We start from the raw sequence: 7,897 nt of genomic DNA on the forward strand, positions 1-7,897 counted from the left end.
GATTGATTGTGGTGAGGAATGATTTGTACCTGCTGGTACCTTGTAGTTCGATGGTGCTTACTGCCTGTCCCCCTGCAACTGGTTGCAGGAAAAACTCCCTTTTCCAGCCTCTGCCTCTTGTATCATTGCCAACTGGAAGCATCAGTCAAACTTAGTCTGGCCAGTAATAGAACCATCGCTAGTCAGGACTCGTGTGTGTGAGTATAATTTATCATTTCTGTGTCTTGATATTCAGTAAAATTGTGTCTTTGTACTAATTAAATTTTATTATAATTAGATCTTGACTTAAACCAATTTAATTAAAAGGTACTCTCAATTTTTGACATATTCCCATTTCCATTGGCTTGATTCATGAACTTTTGCTCTGATAATCTGAGAGGCCTTCAAAAAGTTTGTGGAAAGTGGAATTAAAGTATGAATTTATGTCAGTGCAAAAAATATTTTGAAATCCAGGCACAATTTTTTTTTCATAATATGTATCTTCCATAAACTTTTTGAAAGGTTTCTTGTATTTCTTTTCATTATAAAAAGACCCTTAGAATATTGACCGAATTTTGCACGATGATCAGATGGCATTGACTTTAGCCAGTGCTGCCACGGGCTGAGGGGAACACTGACTGGCTGGTTGGGGTTGGTGGTGACTTGCTTGACTGAGTCCGAGCTGGTTTTATCAATAGAATAAAGCATCAGTCTCATTCGAAATTTTGAGATAATGGTCAGTAGTTTAAAGTAGTGGACAGACGGTCTTAATTTGAATGCCCTTTAAAGGTTCTCGGAGCAAAGAAGAATGTCCTTCTCTGGACACAAATATTTACGTCCATCAAAGTCTGCAGTCAGATCTTGGTTGGTTTCACATAAAGAGGACTGCCAGGCACCTTCCCAGGTAGGAGCATTCAGGACAGTCTCATTGGGTTTGTTTGTTGTTTATTTGCTTGCTTGTTTTTCTTGAGTGCTTGTGCTATGTTTGTTTGTACTGCAAATGTGCTTTTTAAAGCATTTAAGATACAAAAAAAAAAAAAAAAGAACAGAGAAGAAAATAGAATCACTTTACATTTTTTGATGTACTATCCAATGTTCGAAATTCATTTATAATTTTAGAAACTTTGGTAACAGTGAGATTGGTTTGTAGCCTTCTCTTTTTATCCTGTAAATGTCAGTTTTCCAAATCAGGATTATACTACCATCTTAACATAAATTAGGAAAAGTTCTTTTTTTAATGGTGCACTATAATAATTTAAATACTTCGCAATTATACATTCATGGAAAGTTTGAAATAATTGACGTAATGTCAGCTAGACTGTACAACTCTCTGGAAGTGATTCCTGAACAACTTTTAAAATTTCTGCCATGGTAATTTGACTCTTGTGTCCATGTTCGCTATTTATACTGTAATGAACACACACATATTTAATTTGCATTTTCAATTTTTTAAATGTATTTTTTTATTTCTGGCATTATAGCTTCTTTCTTATTCTAAGATGACTCGTATATTTGGTTTAGCTTTATATGCTTAATAATATATGTCTTCTTCATATGCATACAAGTAAATTTTACACTTTTAGAGTTCAAAATGGATTTCCATGAACATTAGTAACATTTATAGTTTGGCATCTCTAGGATCTGAGAATTTTAGTTACAATGACTTAAAACTTTTGGTCACTAATTCTCTGACACAATTAGGTTGAAAACTGAGAATAATATATTACCATTTACAATGATAACAGATTGAATTATATACATATATATGTCATTATTGAAAAATAAAAGCAATCTTAAAAGCAAGAGAAGGCTCAGGCTCAGCCGCTTTGGAGCCCTGGGGAAGAGGCCGCTCTTCTGCAGACCAAAGCACACAGCGGTCTGTTGGTGGCTTCCATTCCCTGCCCCTAACAGAGCCAGATGCAGCAGTGTGTATGTCATGGCGATCTGTGAGCCCGAGGCAGGAAGGTCTCAACAGAGCAGGTCCCTGTCTAAAGGAAAAATAAATAAATAAGATAATAATAATAATAGAAAAATCTGAAGATTTTAAGTAATGGAGTTACTAAAGAAAAATAAAATGCCAATAAAAAATTTTCAATAACCAATGTGCTTAATTTAGATCCTCAGAATTTGCCCAATGATCTCAAATCTCCCAAACCTTAAATTGGAAACACTAAATTTCCTTATCCTGACTTGGCTCCTCTTTGATAAAAGGCCTTACTCATGCTGAAGAAACAAGATAACGGAGTACAATGTAGAATTGTTAGTGCGGGGGCAAGGGCCTCAGTTCTTGATTCTTGGAAGAATTCAGCCAGGAGACAGAAGTATCATGAGACAATGAAGCTTTTCAGCAGGGTAAAATGGAAGGGCAAATCTATAGCTGGTTTAAACAGAAGTATAGTCCTGAGAGGGGCAGGTTGGCCTGAAGGTGCGTACCAGCCCTCACAGTTTCTGCATCCCTGTGAGCTTCTGCTGGGCCTCGGTGGCAGTTACACAGCTGTTATAGATACTAGTACAAGGTTCATGTCTTGACTATTTTCAGAGGGTAGTAGGTCAGCCTTGTGGCCTGGTAATTGAGGGAGCCAGATTCGCATGGCCAGCCACGGTTTGAATCCTGGCCCAGTGGACTGAAAAGCATGTTGGGCATCTGTGTAGGTATGCCCCAAATCCCAACTAGAGGGAGAAATGGTGAAAAAGGGATTGCGGTGTGAGCACGCCCCATTAGGGGGTGCTTTCTCCCCTCCCCCCTTCTCTGGAATGCACGTGACCTGGCAATTAAAAAGAGAAACAGTCCTGAGTGCCAAAGCTTTTCTACATCACGGCCACAGCTGTGAATTGGCCTTGGAGGACAAAAGATAGCAGAGTGCGAAATGTACTTTGTGACCGAAAACAAGAGTTTGAGGTTTCCCAATTCTGAGTAATACTGAAGAGTGACCGATACTGGGAGAAGAACCACAGTGTCATGGGTCGTAGATCTTTATGCGATGAGGACTACCCAAGGACACCCCATGGAAAGGAAGGTAATTAGTGTGATGCAGCAGAGGAAATGCCAGTTGTGTGTGTGTGTGTGTGTGTGTGTGTGTGCGTGTGCGTGTGGATGACCACGTGCACGTGGATGAGGGCTCTATGAGTTCACCATACCGTGATGAAAAGCTAAGACAGCCTTGACGTGGCCGGGCACTGGTCTTGACACTTTCCTGTATTAAATCATGCCCTCTCTGAGGCTGGTAGTGTTTACTATTAATGTCAGTTTAAAGGACACTCAGGCACAGGGAGGGGAAGTAACTTGCCCTAGCCATACCGTTGGAAGACCAGGCTAGGGTTACACCTTTCCTCCAGAGCGCAGCGTCCGTAGGCACCTGCCCGACCTGTGGCTGATATCATTTCAGTCACGACGTTTGGCCAGTCGATAGCGCAGGGAGGTGGGAAGGCACGCTGGAGAAGGGACCGGGACACCGGGCATATAGCCCTCAGTTCTTTGTCTTTATGCCTCTCTCCAAACACGTTTTGGAAAACATTTAAAACATGAAACCAAAGAATGATAACTTTTCTGAAGAAACAGTTGCAGTAGTGCAGAATTAGCTGGAGTCTGGCACAAATGTCCTGCTTCTGCTGTTGACCCGGGCCGTTGCAAGCACACAGACCCCAAACACAAGCAGTCACGGCAGCTGCAGTCGTTCGGACAGCCGATAGCTGACTTGTCAAAAGGCAGTTGCTGGGGCAGGTGCGTGCCAAGGGCTTTATGGGAACATTTTTTTTTTTCAGAGATTTTTTTGTTTTAATTTTTTTCAGAGATATTTTTGTTATAGAGTGCATGTGCTCACCAGAGAGATAGAGAGACAGAAAGCGAGAAATCACCCCCCAGGGGGATGGTCACAGCGCAGTCCCTTCTCCTTCAGTCTCCTCTCGGGATCTTGGGCACATACGTGTACATGCCAGGTGTGAGTTTTAAGCCACTGGATCCAGGGCTTGAACAGCGGTCAACTACATGGGAGTCCAGCTGTGTAACCATTACACCATCTGCTGGTCCCTTTATGTGAATTATTAGTTGTAATCCTTGAACATCTGTGTAGTAAACATAAATATGATCCTTATTGAGATGAGGAAACCGTGCCTCAGGAAAAGAATCCTCCCCAAGTCACACAGCTTAGAAGCAGCAGGTTGGGAGCCAGGTGGCAGGTGGTGATGGCACTACAGAATCCAGGGTGGAGAGTCCTGGGTTCTCGTCCTGAGATCCTCCTGAACATTCCATGGGCACGCACATGTCCGAGATCTGCACCAGCTTAGACGGGGGTGGGTTGTGGCATGAAGACTCTATTAGTCGTGCTCATCTCTCTCTCTAGCCTGTCTCTGTCACTCTCTTTGAAGAAATAAGTGAATAAACTTTTATTCATATATTTATTTATTTAGAATTAGCAGAGTGGGACTCTAACCCAGATCTACCTCAATCCAGCAACCTTCTGCTGACTTATTATATTGTGCAATGAAGATACATACAAAAGCAAAATGTCCGTGCTGTGCAAAGGTCTTGCTTCTGTTCCGCTTCATTCTGGTTGTGCCCGAACACTATATAAATGACTAGGTCGTCAAAGTCTGGTACCCACGTGGGGTTGCATGTCTGTGACAGTGGCCTTGCACAGCGCATCACATCCTGCTGGTCAGCCACGTCGCCGCAGAGATGAACAAGCGTGACCGAGAAGTCAGAGGCAGAGCAGGCAAGAGTGGGTGGTAAGTGTTAAGAAGGGTTTTCAGGTGCTCACCACATGAGCTAAGCGCAAAGAAGACAAACGGTCAGGTTGGTTCGCTGTGTGGTCTAGGAGAGATGAGGTTAGTAATGAAACTCTATAGTGGTAAATTTCAGAAAGGGACATATGATATTCACATAATTCCTAGGAGGTGAAATTAAATAGCGCTGGATAGGAGCCAGGATCTGTGCCAAGCATGATTATGTACAATTGAAGTCATTTCTTTACAATATTGCTATAAAATTGCTGGGCTCAAACACAAATAGAGGCCCACAGTGTTTGGAGACACTCATCGGAAACACATTGCTGTGAGCTCAGATGTGGTGGGAGGGTTGAACTTGGTCTTCTGGCCAGCTTGGGAAGGTATTCAGGATATTACAAAATGGAATAAAGATCGTGTTTACAGAGTGCAACAGTAAGCCTAAGCTGGCGAAAGGAATGGCAAGAGCTAACTTACATAAATAAATGGCAAAACAGCTTTACGGGCCAAGGCGGTCCTTTGAAAGATACTAGTTTTATTTTCAGTCCTGGGTTATAATACTTGGTTTTAGGGGCTAAGCCAGTTATTCTTTGAAGCAAGTGTGGTATGAACACACACTTTATACTGATAGGGTGAAGGATGACGTTTAGGAATACGTAGATGGCATCGTAACCTGGTATGACAAGCAGGTCTCCTGGATGACATTTACAAAATGTGGCATGAAAGTTAGCATTTTCTCCTACACTTGTTTCTTGTGTGCATTTGTGATAAATAAAAAGTATGTCACTATTTAAGGTAAAGATCATTTTATTTTTAAAAATCTTTATTTGAAAAAGTGAAACATAATGGAAATGTTTATTCAAATGTACATCAACACTGTAGATATAAAAGGTATCTTTGGACTAAAATGCATGGTATTCATTTTGTATCCTATAAATATGCACAGTGATTAAATGTAAAACCATAAGAAAAAGGAAGAAAAAGAATTTTGCATTATCTAAGGTCATAAGCTATTTTCTTCCCAAAACAGAGATGATTTGAAGCTTATTCATGTCAAGCTCAAAGACAGCTAATTAATTAACAAATTCAAAATGCTGGGCTGTTAGAAGAGTCATGAACATTTTTGCATAGAAAAATACATCATGCCAATGACCCAAAATTATAGAATGATTAGTTCGTATTGGGAACACCATTACATTCTGGAAATCAGGGCTTGATAATAATTGTAAGGCAATTTAAATTTTTAAAGATTGATTGGTGTATTTCTTTGACTCTCACACACATTTCATTACACATGAAGTAGCCAAAGTGCATCTTTTGCAGAGTGTGGGTATGTCTAGACTCAAGATCATTGTTAAAAAATCATATGGCTCAATTCCCTTGTCTCTTTCTTGTTACCCTGTAAGAAGAGTCATGGTCACTCAAATAAATGATTATTGAATTGACATCTTTACGTAAAGGCGTAAAGTTTAAACTAAATCAAGTAAAAAGGACAGGGATAAAAATCAAGGAAGTCTCGGACTGGAGATTACTCCTTCCCAAAATAAGAAATGACCTGCTTTAGGGGGTTGTAGGGTTTAAGACAGGCACTCTACACAAATGTTTTCTACAAACCATCTCCCTTTAATAGATGTTTAATAAATACCCATTAAATTTAATTTGTCTTTACAATAAAGCAGACCTTAAACACATTTCTCTTCCAGTCTACATCCCACTCTAACCCGATATTTATTTGTGTTTCTTTACAAATGTCATAGTAATGAAATTTAACAATAATTACAACTGAGAGGAGCTAAGGCAGTAAAGCAGGTTAGGTTTCCTACTGAAGTTTATACATAGTTCGTTTCTTTCACACTTACCTATAGCCATAGGAGTTACTTTGATGGGCACAGATATTTTTGTAACTATGGAGCTGGGTTTAAATTCCGGCTCTATTGCTGACTACCGTATGAAATGGGTAAGTTTTGTATCTTCCCTCAGACTTAGTTTGCCTTTCTGTACAATTGATTCAATAAAACCCTACAGAGTTAGTAGTATAATACATAAAAATATATGTAAAAGCTAATATAGTGCTCAACACATAGAACGTACTCAGGAATATTCAGTAGGTTCCAAATGGAAATGATTATATTTTGCCAAAACCCAGTTCTGCTCTTGTAGCCTCTGGCTTGGTGAGTACCACCCTTGAAAGCTAGAAGCTATGCTTGATATTTCCTTCTCTCAACTTAACTCATCCAACTGGTAAAGAGAATTTACCCATATTTTCCTTGTCAAAAAAAAACTTAAAAAAAAATGTTTTTGCCTTTCATGAGAGAGAGAAAGAGAGAGTGGGTCAGGTGCCCCTGATGGGGTCTCACCATGCTGAAATTCGCCCTCAGCCTCCCCGCCAGCCAGGTCACAGGTGTGCCTGTGACGTACCAGGTGCTCAGGTTGACCAGGGATCTGAACCCAGGCCTTCCCATGTGGCCCCAGCATTGAGCAGCAGCACCCTGCCACCTCCACACCGTGAGGGAGCCTGACTTTTCCTCTCAAACCTCTGCCAAATGCAAATCCTTCCTGCATGGCCCACTGCTAACAGCCTACTTCAGCCTCTTCTGATCACCTGCTTGGGCAGGGGTTAACATCTGAAGTGATCTCTGTGCCTTCCTCACGGTGTTCCTGTTCGTTCTTCTCACTGTTGCAAGAAGGACCTCTCTAGACTCAGATATGACCATGCGTAAAGGTCCTCAGAGCTCCACATCTCTGCAGGGTAAAGGTGGAACTCCTCTGTCCTAGGCCTTCCCTCTCTCACCACCACCACGGCATCCCTGCGCTCCAACCAGAGCCCGCCCTTGCTCCCTCCCACCTCACCCCTAGCCCCCCACCCAGCTCCACCCGCCCCGTGTGGTGACACGTTCCTCCTCCGTGTCTGTACGCACATCCTTCTCTCTGGCTAGGACGCCTTCCGACCCCACTCCCACCTCATTTGAACCCTCGTCTGACTGGAAAATACCCACTCATCTTTCAAGACTCAAAAAAATATTTATAACCTGTGGGGAGACATGTAAAAATAAAGGATGGAGGGGTCAGCAGGTGGCGTGGTGATGGTTAAGGTGCTTGACTCTCAAATGGCTGACCATGGTTCAAGTCCCAGACCTTGCAGCTTGCTTTCTCACTTTCTGTCTTTCACTGGTCACATCCAAAAAAAAAAAAAAAA

The sequence above is a fragment of the Tupaia chinensis genome, unplaced genomic scaffold (assembly GCF_000334495.1).
Source record: "Tupaia chinensis unplaced genomic scaffold, TupChi_1.0 Scaffold000315_1, whole genome shotgun sequence".
In the NCBI taxonomy this organism is placed as follows: Eukaryota; Metazoa; Chordata; class Mammalia; order Scandentia; family Tupaiidae; genus Tupaia; species Tupaia belangeri.